This window comes from Quercus suber, unplaced genomic scaffold (genome assembly GCF_002906115.3).
Source record: "Quercus suber isolate HL8 unplaced genomic scaffold, Cork oak 2.0 scaffold_788, whole genome shotgun sequence".
Taxonomy (NCBI): domain Eukaryota; kingdom Viridiplantae; phylum Streptophyta; class Magnoliopsida; order Fagales; family Fagaceae; genus Quercus; species Quercus suber.
Genome location: NW_027070224.1, coordinates 78,778 through 100,367, shown reverse-complemented (window position 1 = coordinate 100,367; position 21,590 = coordinate 78,778). Strand labels below are relative to the sequence as shown.

Genomic DNA, 21,590 nt, shown 5'->3' with positions numbered 1-21,590 from the left:
TAAAACATATCAACATACCAACTAGAAGTCTCCACTTCCATGATCAAGACAAATCATCTTAGTTGATATGTTATAGTCTTCGCAGATGAAATGCCCAATTTCATCACCGACTACGAACTAAAATTCTGAGTTTACAAAGAACTTGTGATTTATATCTTTCTGTGACTTTTCACATAAATCACATACTATGCATCTCATGGACTAAGATAATGTCCCATTAGTTCATAAATGGTCTCATGCAATTAAACAACTTAATTATTCATGACATGCCAATAAATTGGATTTTAGGGCACAAACCCTAACAGTGACGCCCTCCTATACATGCTCCCGATTGTGGGACTGGTGATGGTATGTACTTCGTCTACACTTCCCAACTTCTTGAGCTACTTATACTGTGCATTTGATTGAATATGTTAAATTAATTATGCTGTTGTATTTGATGAAACAGGTAAGATTAGACCTGTTAAGGCATATGGGCAGAAACAAAAAGATCATTAAATGGCTTAGTGTGTGCTTATACTTCTTGTCAATAGGTGATTGGATATTTCTATTTCACTTTTCTTTTAAAGTTGTATCTTTTTTTTTATAGCTCATATATGGTGGAAAAAATGCTACCCGTAAAAATATTTTAAAATTTTCCACAATTTATTAGAGTGAGCAGTTATAATTGGTACAATATCACTTTCTTTTGATTCCATACTAATACAATTTTTTTGTAACCACTAAAATACAAGAGAGAGAAAGCATATTCATTACTTCATGGGATTTGGGAGAAAGCATATCATAATGCATTATATCCCATCTCTCTTTCTTTCTCAAGCAATTTAAGAGAGGATGTTTGATATTTAATATGGTCAAAATTGTCTCTCTAGGACCTTGGAAATAATGCTATGTTTGTCATTACAATCATATACTCTCACACTCTCTCATGATCTGGCAAGCATGTTTGACACATTTCCGATGCTAAAACAAACTCTGATATCTGGTAATCTTCTTCTTGATGCAGGACAAAATTAAGGAATTTGCGTACATGTGCTTATGGTGGGTTCAAGGTTAGGAGAATTTGTAGGTTTTGATTTATAATGGTTGAGGAGAAGGTTGTGAGGTTTTGTTAGGAATTAAAAGATAGTTTGATGAGTTTCTTGATGGCTATTTGGTAGAAGAAAAGTTAGGGTTTTGATAGGTAACAGGAAGGACTTAATTTGGGGTTTGTAAGAAAGAAGACAAAAGAGACAATATGGATATGTTTAGGGGCTGTATAAATAGTAACATTCATCCATCATATTTTTTTAAAAAAAATAATGTACCCATGAACAGTACCACAGTTGAAAAACAAAAGAGAGAAGAGAAAGGGAAGAAGAACGGGAGAAGAGAACAGAGAATAACAACAAGGTTAATGTGCCCTATACTCTTCTGTTTATCACGGTTGTCATCCGCATGTTTTGTGGTCTTGATTATTGTGCCTTATACTCTCCTGTTTATCACGGCTATCATCCACAGTCATAGTTTGTTTTTTCTTTTCAAGCTAAATTAGGGATCATTTTTCCCTTTTATCAAAGCTTTAGATTAGCCAGTGATATATGGGATTAGAACATTATAAAATTCAGTCAACAATGAACTTGTTTACTAGATAGGGGTAGTGTTCATTTGGACAGTAAAATGGAGTTGGCGTTTTCCTTGTTCTGTGGAAATAGCTTTGGAATGCTATTCTTCTTCTGATCAAATTCATGCTCTAACCATGGTCAGAATTTTAATCCTAGTTTTCAAAATACAAAAATTTCTTATGTGTGTGTGTGGATGGAATTTGTAACAGTTTACCCATATAGTTTGATAGTTCCTCACCCATTTTTATCTATATAGATAGAATTTTGTAACATGTTCAGATGTTTTATAAGTCAAGGATTCTTGTACAAGACAAAGTCAAATATATGAAATTGTGTTAGTATGTGTGTGAAGGGAATTTTGTAACAGTTTAAGATCAGGTGGTGATGCAAACAATAAAGAGTTCGAGGGAAAACAAGATTAAATACCGAAAGTTTCAAGTATTGTGGTTTAGTTTCAATGTGCAGTTTCTTGACACCTTAGGTGATTTAGGTTATTATTAAGTTTAGTATTAAGTTTCTTTAGGTTAAGTTTCTGGTTCAATTTTATTTATTTTTTACTACAAGAGTGGTAGTTTGTAAATTTTCAGATTTGTGGAATATGCTGTAGTGTGTTGTTCTAGAGACCCATGTCTTCCTTTATGTTTTGAGTCCTTTTCCTTTTTGGTTTAAAAGTTCATAATTACTTTTCGTTATTGTTAGGAGTCCTAGACTTTCTAGGAAGTGATTATTTCAAATCCAAGTGCTTCGAGGAGTAGTCTTGGTAATAGCCTACAAAAGAATCTTTATGTATTCAATTAAAGATAGGTATAGAGAGATTGATTTTAATTAAATTCTAGTGGCTTATTTCAAGCTTTGAGGGTAGGTGCGTTTGCCTTCTCCTTCCTATGTGTAATTGCCTAGTTTTTATATTTCTTTGTTTCTCATTCCATTTGCCATTTAACCACAAAGAGCCATCAAACTCATTCAAGATCTCTTTTTTTTTTTTTTTTTTTTTACCACTCAACCTACCCGAACCCTTAAACATCAAAGCCTATTCAAGAACTCTTTAATGTCTCATCAAGAACTGTAATTTAGTACTGAACTCCTAAAAAGATCCTACTTCACAATCGGCAATAGAGCCCGGCAAGGCTTTTGTCTTGCGTAAGGTAGTTCTCCATTGAATTGATAGGGCCTCACCCATTTTTGCCTATGTTGACAGAATTCTGAAACAGTTTAAGATATTCTACAAGTTAAGGACTCTTATACAAGTTATAACAAAGTTAGAATATGATTAAATGCACCTTTTCCCCTACAAAAGATGAATTTTGCTTTCTTGCTCATGTTTGAACTGCTATCTACAATTCAAATGCAAGTTCAAAAATAACCATTTTACTCTATTAATTCAAACCCAATTGGAAAATATTGATCATTATGGTTTGATCTACTAGTAGACTAATATGTGTAAATGGGTGAGGCCCCATTAAGATTGATAGGAGGCGATCCCATCATAGTTTATCTCTTTATAGGCACACACACAAAGCTATATACAAGAATTATTTTAGTATAACTTACAAAAAAAAAAAGAAAAAAAAAAGAAAAAAGAAAGAGAATCATTTTAGTATATGTCTTCACTTTGCAAATAATGTTGTGTAACAAATAGCACACAACTGCACGACACTAAGCCTTTTTTTTTCCCCAAGTTGTCCTCTGATATTTTATAATCAAAAACTTTCCATTTGCAATTTCTTCTGTGACTAATTTGGTACATAGTATAGATATGTTCATCCTTCTCAGTTGTAATCAATACAATATCCTTATTTCTCTCTCCTTGCTATTATATCAACTAGTGACATTACTTATTTATGTTTTCATACAGACCAAAAATAACAGCCCCGCAACTCAGGAGAAATGTATTACTTGCCTACTGCTTTATCATTTTGGTGTCAATCTTCTAGTTATGCTTCTATCATATCCCGACTTCAAATTCATGGGCATGCGTAGTAGTCTTCCATTACCGTCCTGGTATTTGCAGGTTCTTTATATACTAAAGGTTTTTTTTTTTTAGATATATACAATGCTATTATAATTATATAGATGCCTTCCATCAACTTATGCTATACCTGTGCTATTTCCATTTCACATAAAGCATACTAAGCAAGATCCTGATTTTGGTTCTGTTGGAATATAGTTTTTATGCAAATTATGTTCTACTTCGTCCTTGAGGATTTTATATTCTATTGGGGACATCGGGTTCTGCATACAAAATGGTTATACAAACATGTCCATAGTGTCCATCATGAGTAAGTGAAAGCTGTGAGTGCTTTATCAGGTATTTGGTTGTGAAGTACTCTTTTTCAGTAGCTGCTTTTGGTTGCTCTTAAGGGCTTGTTAACATGTCTAGATATGCTACGCCCTTTGGTCTGACTTCTGAATATGCTCATCCTGCTGAAATACTTTTCCTTTGTTTTGCTACCATTGTTGGTCCTGCTATCACTAGACCCCATTTAATTACTCTCTGGTTATGGATGGTACTAAAAGTCTTGAGACAGTTGAGGCACATTGTGGTCTTGATTATTCCAATCTGTCGTCTGCATGTTTTGTGAGTTATTGTACAATTAATCCTATATTATTGTTGACTATTTCTGTTTATCACGGTTGCCTAGCCATCTTGAGAAGTTTTTCAACAACTGCAGCTAAAAAAGCCAGTGCCAAATGATAGCAGTCTGTGCCTATTGCTCTACTGAATATGTCTTGAAATCTTCAGGAAAAGCACAACGTAAGATGACAATTTCTTTAGAATATAAAATTATAATTTTCTAATTTTGTAGTTTTTCTTCGTGTTAGTTTTCCCCATGTGTTGCCTCTCATTTCTTCTCTAGCAAAATACCTTGTAGCCACCTGTAGCAAAACCATGGTAGATCATTTTGAAATTCATAGAAGCAAGATGTGGTGAAACAAATTTGAGAAGCCTCTTCTTGGGTTCTTCTTGTATATGCTTTTATTCGTACAACTTTGGTTGTACATAGCTAGTAAATTTGTAAAAAGATTTTGTTGCGCATGGAGAAACAGGAATACAATAGATTAGACCAACTAAATTGTAATTGTAATTGTGGTGTATTAGACAAATTATGAACTCAGTTATTCCATATTAGTCTTCCTAATTGTGAGCTCACTTTAGTTGTACTGGAAGTTCAAGGTTCCAAAACATTAATTTGTTGTGTACAAGGTCAGGCTAATTATTTTTCCATTTACGCATCTCAATGTTCGATGATTATTATTACAATAATTATATCAAAAAATTATAATAACTATATCAAAAAAATTATAATATTTTGGATGGCTTAATTAGGAGATTGGCTGCATCGGTACTGGGTGACTGGGTTGCTCACCCAAGATGGTGGACTGATCTTTTATGACATTTTCCACTACCCCAAAGCTTCCACAGCCTCATACTATGCAAACATGCATTATATCTTTTTATTTTTATCTTTCTGGATAAAAAAAAAAAAAAAAAAAAAAAAAAAAAAAAAAAAAAAAAAAAAAAAAAAAAAAAAAAAAAAAAAAAAAAAAAAAAAAAAAAAAAAAAAAAAAAAAAAAAAAAAAAAAAAAAAAAAAAAAAAAAACTTCAAGTAGTGCGGAAACAAAAATAATATGGTTAACTAGAAAATGTGATAAATAAAATAATTAACAGGTTTGTTATCAAGCATCGGAAATATAGCCGCACTATACAGACAAACAGTTGGAAAATAATGATGTTTATAGTTAAACCACACTAATTAGGGAAACCACAAACTTCACATTTATACACATCTTATTGAATTCCACAGCAGGAAGTCATATATTTGCATTCATTTACCCGTATGCTGTCTACTCGATTTGTCAACTTCATTATCCCCCACAACATGGGCCACCACCTCATTCAACATGTTCGCACTCAAGGTTGCAATTCTTCTTGCTTGGTTACGCTCCTCAATGGCAACTTCCAACTGATACCTCAACAAGGTGTTCCTAATGTCTCCACTTGGATGGTTGCCTCCTTCGCTTTAAGATGTGCTCGATGGACTTGAGGTGGACATGTTTGGACTTGTGGACGATGCGGATGCACCACCCTACACGTCTATACCATTATGATGCAAATACTCCATGTATGCAGCTTCTGCTTCCCTTCGATCTTTATATGATTTGTGATTGGCGTTTGGGAATTGATAAACTTGTCTGCTCGCATCTAGCTAGCTGTTGTATATGCCTAGAACACGACTGTTAAACACAACATAAGTACGTCCCATTCTGCTCTACAAACATAGAATGGTGTGGCGCTAGTTCCTGCACTAGAATGTGATGCATCTTACTAGCAGAGTAGGCCTGGGATTATAAAGACAAAATGGGAAGGAAAACTCGATTTGTATGTAGTTGAGTTATTGAGTAACTCAATTCCGGAATTGCCAAGTTTCTAACTGACCATCACATCAATAGATTTCTAAAGATATAAATCGGCCACTTAGAGTTCGAGTTTTTCTTAAGTAACTCGACAACTTGGATATCGAGTTATCATTGACTACCCACATATCAGAGCCCATGCACTTGTCTGCCTCTTTCAAGTCTAAATAGCTTCACTGCGTGGGTTCTTGAAAGGAAAGCTTGAGAGTGAACAAGTTCGTCTACTGTGTTGGCGTTTTCCTCCCAACGATTGCATCCTCACCAAGCGTGCTGCACTTGTGGTCCCCTTATTCTTTGTTGTGGCACATCTCTCCTGACAGGTGTATTTCAACTGTGATTACACTTGGATTGGCTTTTTAGTATAAATGTGATTACCATGTTACTATGATTCTGACACTATGTGTGTGTATAGCCACACTATATAGATGTATGTATGTATAGATATATCTATATATAAACAAACCTACCTACCCATAGTTGATATTGATGTATGTGGACACACACACACACACACACATGTGTGTGTGTGTGTGTGTGTGTGTAGACTATGCCTATATATAACCAAACCTACCTACCCATATATGATCATATATATATATATACACGAGTGTGTTTAGATTACATTTTGTTAACAATTGAAAAAATTGTCAATATTTCCTTCAATTCCTGATAAAATTCTTTTAAAAAATTATTAATTATTTGTATCCCTTAGGTTGAACGTTAGCAAAATCCTATGTGTGTGTGTGTGTGTGTGTGTGTGAGATAGTGACACTGTATACATATATAGTAATGTATGTATAGATACCTATGAACATATATATAAACAAACATACATGTGAATTTCTATGATGATGATATATGCATTCATCCATAGGTATCAACAATGATGTAAGAAGCAATCATTGGTTTAAATTATGTGGCTCTTTCAGTTCTGAACAGCTTCAGCATGTGGGTTCTGAAAAAGAAAGCTGAGAGGTGAACAAGTTCGTCTATTAAGAATACTTAGGATGTCATTATAGTGTGTCCGTAAAAAATTGGTTTGTACGTTCATGTTGGTAAAGATTAATTACACCATGGCATAACATAACCCCCTATATTCTGCATGATAACCGCAAATAATTTTCCTTATCCAGGTCTGCCATGGGTTGTCATTGCTTCTACGTTTACTACGATGGGGAGCAGTATTTCCATGAGTTGCATGGGCTATCCTATAGAGGTGAGTCAATGAAGCAGAAGTTCATTGACTTGAAATGCGGAAGACACTTGAAAAAAATGCACCGGAAGATAATGGAAGCTCTAGGGTTGGACAGGGAGTCACATAAGATATCCATTGTGTACCATGCCCCTCAGCTACTTGTGAATACTTAGGTTGTCTATAACTCAAATCCATTGGGTTGTGATGCTGACGTGGACATGATGTGGACAGTGATTAAGCGGACCCCCCAATTCATAGCATCTGACTTGTATGTAACTGTTAAGGCTGTTGGGTTCCATGCTGGTGCAAGTTCGCAGCATGGCAGTGGGATGGAAGAGCCATACGGGTCCCTATCGCTTGACATGCATCCTTCCTTTGCTGATGCCACGCCTTTGCCTTACAATACTCAACCATGTAGTGCAGTTGATGATTTAGACAACACCGAAGTGTTGGGCGCCACCCAAACACATGATGTGGGAGGGTCTACTCACACATATGAGCATGTCCAAGCCTATATGGATAGAGGACTTGATATTGATGTCAGTCGAGATATGTACAAAGAGTTCATTAATATTGATGGACCGGTGGACGAAGCGGAGGTCTTAGATGGAACACAGATCGAAAACAACGAGGAGGATTCCCTTACTATAGTTCCTATCCCGAAATGGTTCACATCAAACACATGGGACAATATTAATGACCCATCACTTGCATTGAGTACAGGACAACTTACAAGTTGGCATAAAGGTGACCAGCTAGTGAAGGAGATGCTATTCCAGAATAAAGCCTCAATTCATTATGTGTTGACCCTCTACTCTGTGGAGCATAATAAGCAATACAAGATCATCAAGTTTGACACCAATAGGCTGGTAGTATGGTGCATACATGAGGCATGTCCATGGTCAATTTGGGCTACTTGCAGTAAGAAGCACAGGATGTAGGTGATTAGTAAATGTACTTGTCCCCATAGTTGCACATCCCTCTAGGTAGCGACCGATGGGTGGATGATGGATTCAAAGTTCATCTCCATTGCACTAGAGAAGTATGTACGGGAGGACCTAACCTGATCCATAAAGGACCTGTGCAGTATTCTGCATGCGAAGCACGGGCATGATGTAACTATGCACAAAGTTTGGGAAGCTAAACAGAAGGCAGTTGTGCATATTTATGGGGATTTTGATGAGTCGTACGTAGCATTGCCACGATTTCTAGTGGCATTGTCCGATGCAGATCCGGACACTATAACCACATTAAAGTACGACCCCTGTGTCCTGAGGACTTGTATATTCAACTATGCGTTTTGGGCTTTCGGTCAGTGTATTAGAGGGTTCAGGCATTGCAGGCCAGTGATAAGTATAGATGCAACGCATCTCTATGGCAAGTATAAAGGAAAGCTGTTGATAGCAATGGCAACAGATGGTAACAACGAGGTTTATCCACTTATGTTTACCGTTGTTGAAAGTGAGAGCACGGAGACATAGGGTTGGTTCTTGGCATGCTTGTTGACCTATGTTACGAACCGGACCAATTTGTGTATAATCTCCGACAGGCATCGTGGGATACAATCATGCTTCGATGACACTAAACATAGGGTCTACTTGCAACCGCCCTTAGTCCATCATCGGTATTGCCTCCGCCATTTAGTAAGCAATGTTAACACTAACTTCAATAGTGTGGCGTTAAAGAACTTGGTATGGAAGGCAGCAACTGAGAATCAAGTTAGGAAGTTTGAAAACACCATAGATGGCATCAAGAATGTCAACGCTGATGCTATGACTATCTTAAGGAGGTAGCTGAAGAAAAGTGAACACTTGTACATGACCCTGGGCACTGATATGGGGAAATGACAACCAACTTGTCAGAGTGCTTCAATGGGGTACTTAAGGGCACATGTAGCTTGCCCATAACTGTAATGGTTTAGTTCACATTTTACAAGGCGAACTCATACTTTGACGATCGTCGAAACAAAACCCTAGCACAGTTGGAAGAGGGATAAGAGTGGTGCAAATATGCCTATGACAAGTTCGAGGTAAATCAAGAAAAGGTGAAGCTCCATATGGTTAGAAGGATGAGCGCGCAACAACGCTTGTATACAGTGGAGACACAATCTTCATTGTTAAACACTGGTGGAGGAGCTCACACCCATACGGTTTCCCTCGTGGACAAGACATACACGTGTGGGAAATAGGAAGCAAACAAGATCCCCTGTTCACACTTGATAGCAGTTTGTGCCAAGTACAACCATGATGCCACGAAGTTTATGGATTATTTCTACCGCGTGGAAGAACGGTATCACAACTACGAGCCGATATTCCAACCACTAAAAGATAGGTTAGAATGGCCGAAGCCGCAAGAAAAGAGAATAGTGATGCCAAATCCACGGTTGATCTGCGAGAAAGGTCGGCATAAGTCCACAAGGATCCTCAATAAGATGGATGACGAGGATAGGGAGTTGCCAACCTCGTTGTGGATTGAGAACGGTCCAAAGTCGAAGTGTAGGTTGTGTCGTCAAAAAGGTCGTAACCGTCGTAGATGTCCAACTCGGAATGTGAAATCAACAAGCCGCGGTGGTACATAGCAAGTAACAATTACAAGTCCTAGTAAGGAGGGGGATATTCCATAAGTTATTCTTATTTAGTGTTGTCAATTATTCTTACAAGTCATAAGTTGTTCTTACAAGTCCTGTAGTAATGTGTATATTGGATTTGTGATAGTAAAACATGGTTTTAAAAGATGACTAAAAGATGTGGTATTGATGTATTTTTTGTCGTACATGTTTAGATATGGGTTTTGTGGCAAAGAGGCAGTTGGTGTGGCGCTAGTTGAACTTAAATCTCTTCTTGTAAACTATGACAAGACATCATTTATATGTAAATGGTTATACTTACATTGTGAACAACTTAATTATATGGTTTTAAATGTATAATGGCTCCTTATTTCCATTGTAGATTGTATGGATGATTTTCTCATTCACGTGATTATTTGATGAAGTGATTTGGTTATGGATGTGGTTGGAATTGTATGGATGATTTGATTATGGAAGTAGTTGAAACTCTATGGATGAGTTGTTGATGGAAGCCATACATGTACAGGTCCACTTTTATGATGACTAGACAAGCCAAATTAGTATGGGTGTGAATAGTGCTGCATGACTACTCCAAATAACTGAATCTTAACTCACAGTACATATAACTCGATTTGACAATAATCGGGTTATGTGGAAGATCTTCTGGGCACTTGGATTCCACTTGGACTGCTTTTGGATCAGTCCAAATTTATGGGCTGGGTGCGGTAGCCCAGTGCACATAACTCGATATATTTATTACCGAGTAATACTACGAATAACCCGATTTGCCTGTAATCGAGTTCTGTGGAAATTCAAATTGTGTGGGCTGTGTGACTTGCACTACACATAACTCGATTTGGAAGTAATCAAGTTATGTGGAAGATCTTCTGGAAACTTGGATTCCACTTGGATTGCTTTTGGATCAGTCGGTGTGGAAGCCCAGTGCACATAACTTGATATGTGTATTATCGAGTAATAATTCAAATAACCCGATTTTCGTAAAATCGAGTTATGTGCAAGGCAACACCACTTGGATCATCGTGAGTTACACTGCACATAACTCGATCTATGAAGAATCGGGTTATGTGGATAATCCTTCTGGACAATTGGATTCCACTTGGACTGCATCGGGATCAGTCTAAATATGAGAGCCTAGTGCATATAACTCAGTTAATATATTATCGAGTAATAATTCAAATAACCCGATTTTCGTATAATCAAGTTATGTGCAAGGCGACACCATTTGGATCAGCGTGAGTTACACTGTACATAACTCGATCTATGAAGAATCGAGTTATATGGATAATTCTTTTGGACAGTTGGATTCCACTTGGACTACATCAGGATCAATCCAAATATGTGGGCTGGGTCTGGGAGCCCAGTGCACATAACTCGATTACTATATTATCGAGTAATTTTGCGAATAACTTGATTTATTCAGAATCGAGTTACATGGAAGCCGGCCAACACAACATGGATTCCTTTCAGTTATAGTGCACCTAACATGGATTGGTTACAGTTACACTGCACATAACTCGATTAACTAATAATCGGGTTATATGGCAGACCAACCACCATCGTGGACACTCTATTTTAGTACTCAGCTTAAGAAGCATTAGCAGTTACGATTCTCAGCAAAAAACACTTTGGAAAACCAGTACAACACACTTCCCCCATTTTTTCAAGATTATTATGCCTCAAGCACTTCGAGAAGGAAAGCTTGTAAGTAAACTTAATTTCATTGCTGAGTTTGATTCTTGAAAATCATATGCTAATTAACGTCATCCGCTTTATCTTTTTTATTTGTGATTATTGAAAAAATTTACATTCGTTGATGACCAAATTCAAGAAAAATTTGTGAAGTTGGCTCCATGTTACATGTAGTCATAAAAGCTATGATTTTGTAATGCGTAGGTTACAGTGGAACAAAATATCGTATCAGTTTTTATTTTATTTTCTTAATTACATCTTTCTGCCATTGTCTATATGGTTTTTGCCTGGGTTTGTTTCATCCAACAAGTATCTTCCTTGAACAATTATTAAAGTATTATTATAACTGTATAGACTAAATTTACTTTTCCTATAATGGTACTGATACTGACTGCACAACTCAAATTTAGCTTGATTTTTACAAAGCTTGCATTTGTGTTCAAGTTCGTCTTTTTACAGCGGATTCCAAAGAAGTTTATAAGCGAATATGGAGTTGATTTGTCAGATATGGCCTTTCTTACGATTCCAAATGGTACAAAATGGAAAGTGAAGTTGATAAAACATAATGGGGAGGTTTGTTTTCAAAATGGTTGGTGCAAATTTGCAAGCTGTCATGCTCTAACCTTGGGGAACTTGCTAGTGTTCAGATATGAAGGAAATTTGGAATTTTCTGTACTCATATTTGACGCCACTGCAACAGAAATAAACTATCCTACAGCTGAAGTCCAAGTTAGTAGGATGGAAGACAATGAGAGTGATGATAACTCTCTCGAAATCATTGATGACTTTATGCCAAGCCGAAAAAAAGGGGAGAAACCACCAATACCATGCCCTCTACCTCATAAGAAGGCAAAAACCAATCCATCAAGTTCTAAGCTGGAAGCGGGGGATACACATTTCAGACCTGAACTCACTACATCTAAAGGGTCAATGTTAGAGAAATCAAAAATGGTGTTTGGGGTATCTTTTACTAGGGGAGAGAGTTCAAGTTTGAATCTTACACTTTTGTAAGGAACTGGTTGATTTTGAAAGCGTGTTCACTATTAATTTCATGTACATAACTTCATATTTTCATGTCATTTCAGGATCAGCTCATAGGGTTGGTGGTGTAGCTAAAAATCTTATGAGAGCCAATGCTTTGAAATCAGAAAATCTCCTTTTCACGGTTATCATTCATCCATCATACATTAATGGCAAGGATCGTGCAGTAAGCTTTCTCAGCTCAACATATTTTTGGATTTTAGAAATGCAACTCCCATTAACTTTGATTTTCCATAGATCAATCAGAAAGCATGTAGCAGAGAGTTGTTGATGGACATAACTTGGTAATGATTTGCTTCACTTGTGTTGTTAGTTCAAATAGTATCATCTTAGGTGGTAGAAGGAAATCACATAAGAATGTAGTCATTATGAACAACATGATCAAATCAAAATGGCATCAACATAACTACCATCCAACCATCAGCACAACAAACAATAGTACTACCTTAAAACTGCTTTTCATTCAAATGGGTTCAACTATTTTTGAATTGTATGTCTTATTCTTTTTTGTACAAAGCTTACCCCATGGCATTATCAACTACTTACCGAGAGAAGGCTTTACCAAGGACTACACCAAAGGAAGTATATTCAATGTGAAGCTCAAGGTTGTGGACCGATTATGGCCTGTGAAGTTATATGTTTATGAAGCAAAATACTTATCGTGTGTCATATCTGCTGGTTGGTCTGCATTTGCGAGTAGGAGATGTTTGTGTATTTGACCTAATTATGAGGGATGAAGTTGTGTTCAAAGTCCACATTTTCAGATTGCATAATTAAGTGGCTATTAACTTTGCATTGTAAATAAAATGTTGGATATGGACCATTCTGGACTATCTTCAAAGATTTGTCTTGTCAAGATTTGCTATCTGTTGAGTTGTTAGTATTTACCAGTATTTATGCATAGACTGGATTTGTAATTTGTGCCTCAATTCATTTTTGAGTTATGAGCTATATTGGATTAATTTTTGAAATTTTAGAATGTGGCATTAACAAGACTTTGATTTCTCCTTGTGGTTGTGTGTTGTAGTCATTAGTTTTGTTTTCCTTGTTCTTTTTCCATATGAGTTTGGTTGTTCCATATTATGATTTCTTAATACATGCAAATATGCATGTATTAAAGTTTAACGTCTCTTTCATGAACTGTAAACTTGATTGCAAAGTCATCACAAAAAGTTTCTCAAAACCAATCCAGCTAGGATTAAACTGTTCTCTTTTATTGGCACCTTTAACAACAACATATACTTGTCCTAAACTTAGTTCCTATTCATGAGCTGAGATGTTAGAATTTCCTAAGCCCAAGGACTCGATCACAACTACGAAAAGCACTATAGAGAAGTGCTACATCAGCTCCTAGGATCTAGCAATATCCTAAACCACGATGCATGTTATACGAATCTTTATTTTTTAACAATTAATAAAGATCCTAGGACCATTTTATACGAATGTCACCTAAACTTTAGCGAAAATATAATATATTCTCCAAATTATCAATAACGTGAGTCCCGCAGAAGGTCATTTATGTTAAATGACTATTTTAATTTAATTTAGTCCATATATGATCTATATTAACTTAAATTTTGAGACTTTAGTAATAGTGGCAACATGACTTTTACTTGCACCTTGCTATGTGTTAGTTTATGGATGAAATTGGATATGTTATGCACCTTTTTTTATTATTCTGAATAAAGATGAAACAACATGAATAATTCAAATAATTCAATCGAATTGTTCTAGACTGAACTTACCTTAGGCATGCTTAAAATAGCCAAGTGTCAGTTGGACAAGGAACAATAGACTGAAGTGGACAAAATGGAGTAAACTAGACCAAAAGGACCGAGATCTCTAGCAAATGGTCTGAATTGGACCAAAGTGGGCTAGATTCACCAAAGTGGACCTAATACACCGAAGTGAACCAAAAGGACCGAATGGACTGGACCTAAGAGACCAAAGTGGACGTAATGGAGCAAAAGGACCGAATGGGCTAAAGTGTGCCTAAGGGACAGAAGTGGACCAAAATGGACTAGAAAGAGCGAATGTAAGGTGGAGGCCTAAATGGACCAAATGGACAAAAGTAAACCTACGGGACTGAAGTGGACCTCACTGGACCAAAAATTCGCTGCATGACCAAAATGGACTGAATGGACCCATGTGGACCAAAATGGACCAAACTTGACTGAATGGACTGAAGTGGTTAAAGTTGGATAGAAATGGATCTAATTAGACCAAATAAACTAAATTGGACTGAAGTGGTTTGAAGGGACTAAAAGGACTTGTTTGTTACACTGCACATAACTCGATTCTGGAATAATCGAGTTATGTGGAAGACCTTTATGGGCACTTGGATTCCTCTTGGACTGCATCTGGATCAGTCCAAATAAGTGGGCTGGGTCTGGAACCACACTGCACATAACTCGATTTACTTATTATCGATTATCTTTATAACCCGATTATTAGGAAATTGAGATATGTGATTACCCACCTTTATAAACTCTCCCCCAGTTGTGCAAAATTTGCAACAGTCTGAAATTACATCTTCGATTGCTCTCAGCTGCATCCGGTTAGAATCGACAATTTCCCACGCAAATTCTTCGAAGGTTTTACATAGTAAGTCTCGTTTAACCCTTATTGTCTATAAAATTACACATTGGTGATGCATTATTCTCTATTCATTTTTGGATGATGCTTCAAACTTCATTGTCTATGTACATTGGGATGAAATAGGGTGTTTGGCTAGTCAAATACTTTGTTGTTAGTAAGGTTACTTGGTTATCTCTTAGGTTGTCTTTGACTAGTCTCCTTCCACAAAATGAACTTGCTAGTGGCTCCATATGTGTGTGGTAGTCCTTATGCTGTTTGTATGTATTAGTTGGTACATTGTGCAATTTAAGGTTTTTTGTACAAGTTGGTGAAACTTAGTACATGTAGCTAGGAATTTCGAAAATGTGTCAGGTCTTACATCCACTTGTATGTTTTTTGTATAATATTATTGTTATTAGAATGCTTGCTATCGGTGTGTGACATTATTGATAATTTTGACAAAATTCAATATGTTAACAAATTGCATGTTGGCACTTTGAGTTCAACTAAAGTTTATATACTATAGGTCTCTATCTTCAAATAATTGACTCGGTGCGAAATGCATTACAAATATTTGACCAGCTAAACAATATGTTGGTAAGAATATTGTTTTTTCATTGTATTGTTGTAAACTGCTCTAGTTGGTACATTGTATGGATGATTTTCTACACATGGTAGTGTGTTATTCTCCATTTTTTCTTCTCTGCTTCAAAGTTCAAACTTCATTGTCTATGTAGATTATGATGAAATGATATGTTTGGCTATGAAAATATTAATGGGTTAGGTAGTAGGAATGTTGTGTTTATCTCTTCGTAATGCGGTTTTTAGTTTTGTTTTGTTGATTCCTGATCGTGTTTCCACTGCTGACCATCAATTAGTTATGGCTCCGAAGAGGGCTAAAAGGGGAAAATCCAAAGCTGCATCCGAACCTGAAGTGGTGTTTGATCAATTAAGGTTCCTCACGCTCGAAAATGAGCAAACCTTTGAAACCTTGATTAAGCGTAGGCATATTTGGGGAGAAAGGCAAATCAATCTACATGAACTGCATCCTTCTGTCCGTGAGAATCTACAATCCAGGCATTGGCTGTCCCTGTGTATAAACATACAATCCCATCCAACTGACTTTATTAGAGAATTTTATTCGAATCTCTCAGTGCATGAGGATTGCGGTGGTCACAAAGTGGCATCATGGATACGTGGTGTACCGTTTACAATAACTAGGCCGACGTATCTGAAGCTCTTGATGTACCTATAATTCATACACCTACTTATCCATACTCTAGGTCTCCTCGTATTGATAATGTTATGGATGTTCTTTCTGGAAGATCAGTCACTCGGGGTTCTGACCGAAGTATTAGCTCGAGTGAGTTAACTAAGCTTAATTATATCTTTTTTAGGATAGCTTTTCACAACATTTTCCCTATCTCTCATATCCATACAATCCCTATAGACAGGTGTTTCTTTCTTTACGCTCTTGTCATCGATAGTTCCATTTGTTTTCCTTCCCTTTTCATTGAAACCATTGTGGAGGTGCGTAGGAGCAAGTATAAGAGGCATGGTCTATTCTTTTCAGTTCTCATCCATAGGGTCCTCAAATATTTACGATTAGAGAACTTTCCTTCCCAAGAGTTGGTTCACATCCAAGCCCCAATAGGAGCCAAATTTTTGAAGCAGCGACGTGCCCAAAAGAAGTTTGTCGACCCCAGTGATGGTTCATCCAAGAGACCATGAGTACAGTCTACTACTGGAGATGTTCCATATGAGGACATGCATGGAGATCCCACAGCTGCTGTTGCCAAGGATAGTGATGATGAGGTAGATGTTGACACTGCCATTGCAGCACATACAGGCCCTCGTCCTCCCTTTCTTCGTGCTATGATGGAGACCATTATGACGACTCAAACAACCCATGGGCAAGTTCTATATGGTCTTCTTACCGACGTTGCAGCTCTGCAAGCGGACTTAGCTGACTATAGACGTCCTGATCCACCCTCTCCAACATCTAACTCTTGATGATTGCCATTGGCCATTGTACCCAAGTGGGGGACAAATTTTTAGTAGTTGTTGTATCATATTTGGAGAATTGTATGACAGTTCTATGAAGTGGCTTTCAGCCAATTGTATATTTTGTTATTTTAGTGACAGTTTTGAAGAACATGGTATCTGTGGAAAGTAATTTGATTTTTTTACGCATGATGGTTAGTTTCATGCCCATCGTTACTATTATTAGTATTATTGAAATGGTTCTAACTGTATAAATTTTTTTATGTTATTATGTGATTCAATATAATATCAAGTAGATCCGAAAATGTAAATAAGAATTATTTCATAATTCTGTACGGCGCTCATGTGTTATTACATTATAGTAATTATTAATACAAATTGAAGGTTTGTGAAAGCACAATTGGTTTACAGGGTTTGATATTGCCGATGAACCATCTAGGAGATTTTCCTTGGAGCAACGGCTCAAGCTATATCTTGACTTTAGGCAACTGTTTTTATTGGAGGTTTTGCTTTTTAGTCATGTATTTTCCACTGATTGGATATGGTTGTTGCTCTGAAATCAGTAGTTATATTATTCTGAATTTGGTCCCCGTTTGGACTGTACCTCATGCATCGTATTTTTATTACAAAATTTATTGATGAAACCTTGCAATTCAGACTCATCCAAAACGAAAAAAGCAACACTTGCCCTGAAGTCATGCACTCCCGCATTAGGTCTAATGGTTTTTTTTTTTAATCAAATATTGAATGTATTGATTTCATGCTACTGCAATGGAGTATACGAATGTTAATCTTCATCGTGTTGTTCAATTGCTCCATGCATTGCACGGGTTAGTGACCAATGATACTCATACTAACTACAATAGCAATAATAACTACAATAGGCGCCAAGTCATTCCCAAAAAAAAAAAAAAAATAGAGTAACTGGATATGCTAGCTACTATTGTGCCAAGTCTAGTCCTATCAAACTGCTTCACGTGAATATGTATGCAAACTTTCTCACAGTACCCTAATAAGCCTGTTATAAATGCAACACAATAATGATCTTCTTTCTATCCTGCAAACTTCATAGATTGATTAAGCTATGAATCGCAACGCCTTAACATCAAATCGTACAATGCGAAACAATTTTGGATATACTTCAACAAATGAATCATCACAAGTTCCAACAGATCAACAACTACAGACATACACAGACCACTATGGAGGGAAATGGGTTGGAAAGAAGAGAGATTTTGTTAATATGCCAATATACACGTACGAGAGTCTTGGAAGCATCGTGCACATCATGGTCGGCAAACCTATGAAACTAAGTACAGATACCACCGCAATAGAGTTCACCGTAGTAGAACCACCATGGTCAACCTTATATGAGAAGAGGGGTGAGTTAGAGGTGTATTGTCGATGGCATGGGTTATGAGTTCTTAAGGTACGCTCAGCCGAGTTACCTAGAGATGGACCTACCAACATAGTTGCTCGTCTTGAACAAGAGAACAATCAAATGCAAAGGCGACTAAACTGTTTTCATGCAATCCAAAAAGCTAGGAAGCATCTAAAGGGGAAGGCACAAGAATGAGCCATCAATTCTATTAATGAAATTACTACATTAGATGATAAAAGAGATATTTCAAACTTCTCAGATTTAAGCAATGATGATTTCCAAAAATTTCTACCTACGAACATTAGACACAGTTAATGTCTACATATTCTATGCAGTACAAAATATTGTTGTTAATGTTTGACAAATGATGATTATGTATGTTCAACTTTTGCAACTCTATAGATTAACTGTTCATTAGTTTTGGCTAAGTAAAAACAAATTTGTTTCTCTTGTTTTCCTGGCTATTCATTGTTGCTACATATGATTGTTATGCTTTGGTTGGACAATGTCCTCTACTTTGTAATGTACGAAAAACCTTAGGAAGTGAAATGCCTCCGGTTAGATATGTTGATGTTTCCAATGTTCTACCTGTGTAACTTGAAATGTTACACACATAACACTCATCACCCAAATTAGATTTATTGCACATTACTTGTAGGAAAATTTAATAGATTCAATACATACAGACTCATCCAAACCACACAGACTAATCACACATATGATTCAATAATATGAATAATTCATTTATATGAGTTGATTAAGTTGCTGTATCATATACACGTATCCTTGTATCTTATTTCTGCTAGTGTACTACATTATATAGATACATTACATACAGACTCATCCATCCCCGACTAACCACTCACTCACTAAAAATCCATATGGCTTACACAAGGTCATCATTACGATGATATTTGGCTTACTTAGAAATAGGCCAAATGCTTAAAACCCTGCTCAGCCTCTAAAATGTTTAATTCAAGTTATTGGTTTGTTGTAGTATTGCTCCAAAGCTCCCTAATGTTGCAATTGTGATGATCGGAAGCCATTGATGTAAACCTTGGAAGCATAGTTGCACTCATGTAATTTTACATTGATGTTGAGAAAATGTAACTACATCTTGTACCCGCAAAGATTGTCTAATAGAGTTTGTGGGGGAATATGGGGATAAAACTCTCCAGTGTTGCTACACTCACTGCTCGTAATAGTAGTATTTGGCAAGTGAGGTTGGAGAAGGCTAACATAGCTTGGCACTGTTCAGCCAAGTCATGTTCACAGTTCTGCATGTGCTACTCAACAGCTCATTACTGTTGAACCCTATTCAGTCATATCATCCATGCTCATGTGAAAACACAGATATGTAAGCTTTTGCAATGCACTGTTTTCAATGATGCAAAGGATCCCTCAAAAGTGTAAGCAAAATTTTGGGGGTGAGCTATCCATCATTGCTACACTGATGTTTGTAGTTCTGCATTTGATGCTTAACAGCTTGGCACTGTTGAACCCTAACCACAAGTACCCATCCCCACTCACGTGAATACACAGACGTGCAACCCTTTTCAATGCACCATTTTCGAGGAGGCAGAGCATCCCTAAATTGGTTCATTATAATTTTGGGAATGAGCTGTCCACCATTGCTACACTGATGTTCGCTGTGCTGCATGTGCTGCTCAATAACTTCGCACTATTGAACCCTATCTAGTCATATCACCTACACGCACATCAATACATAAATATGCATCCTTTTGCAATGCACCGTTTTCAATGATGCAAAGCATCCCTGAAAAGTTTATGATACGTTTAACACAGCTCGGCACTGTCTAGTCAAGTCATATCAGATGAAGCACAGGAATGTTGAATAGTCTTCAATAAGACATATCAAACTGATCAGGGAAAAGTCTTAAAACCACATCCATCAGATATAAACCATACCATTAAATATAAGCATAAACATCACTAGTTTAAAATTTAAACAGGTTATCCTAGAATGAACTCTGATGGTCAACCACGTGGAATATTGAGACACTAAGCACAATAGGCTTCCTCTTGATCTCCTTGTTCTAAATTATTATCTTTCGAAAATGCAACCCATCCCTTCCCGAATCTCATTGCTAAATAAGTTTTGATGTGGGATAATAGGGTAATAGCACAAGACATTGAAGTGTGACAAATTGTTTCCCAATAATATACTTGGTAGAAAATTCAATAGGTACATACTGCACAAGAAGGAGAAACAACTAAGCATTAAAGCATATATGTTTCAAGGCCATATTTAAGAGAACATCATGATCACATTATGTATAAAGACTCACTACCATATTATGCGGCTGCGAGATACCCATGAAAGAAAGATTATTAGGCTTGAACTTTTTGGCTGCTTGGATTGCTCTCTCTTTTCCTCTGGACATGCTAGAAAATATTTTCGTAACAAACTTTTCTTTGACTTCATCTTTTATGGGCAAATTATCTGAGAAAGATATGTTTGTATCATCTTCATCTAAGTCTATTATTTATACTTGCTGATCTTTCGATTTACAGTTCTTGCTAGGTGGAAATTGAATCCAAGTGGTAATCTTATCAAATATAAGAACATGGAAGCTTGAATTTCCTTCATATTTGAAGACTAAAAAATAACCATAACAGATAGGATGGTATTCAACGAAATCCTACCAACCAAGTTGTTAGACAAAATGTTGTTATCAGCTTTCTTCAATCCCACTTGCCAAACACCACCATAGGGAGCAATGAGTGTAGCTACAGTGCATAGCTCAGCACTGTTGAACCCTGACCACAAGTACCCATCCACACTCACGTGAATACACAGAGCATCCTTGAAAATTTTATGCATCAATTTTGGGAGTGATCTGTCTACCATTGCTACACTGATGTTCGCAGTGCTGCATGTGCTGCTCAATAGTTTCGCACTGTTGAACCCTGTCTAGTCATATCACCTACACACACGTCAATACATAGATATGCATCTTTTTGCAATGCACCACTTTCAAGGATGCAGAGCATCCCTGAAAAGTTTATAATACATTTAACACAGCTCAGCACTGTCTCGTCAAGTCATGTCAGATGAAGCACATGAATGCTGAA

The 21,590-nt window shown here is 36.7% G+C and overlaps 1 long non-coding RNA gene across 2 annotated transcripts; it reads left to right on the top strand.

The window, feature by feature from the left end:
* The first annotated feature begins 1,134 nt into the window (after positions 1-1,134).
* LOC136064874 (uncharacterized) lies at positions 1,135-4,838 on the top strand. Of its 2 annotated transcripts, XR_010626530.1 has the most exons (3): positions 1,135-1,392; positions 3,460-3,883; positions 3,985-4,838. It is a non-coding gene; the product is annotated as an uncharacterized LOC136064874 (long non-coding RNA). The 2 variants fall into 2 exon arrangements; XR_010626529.1 differs by having other exon boundaries at positions 3,460-4,838.
* Positions 4,839-21,590: the final 16,752 nt, after the last annotated feature.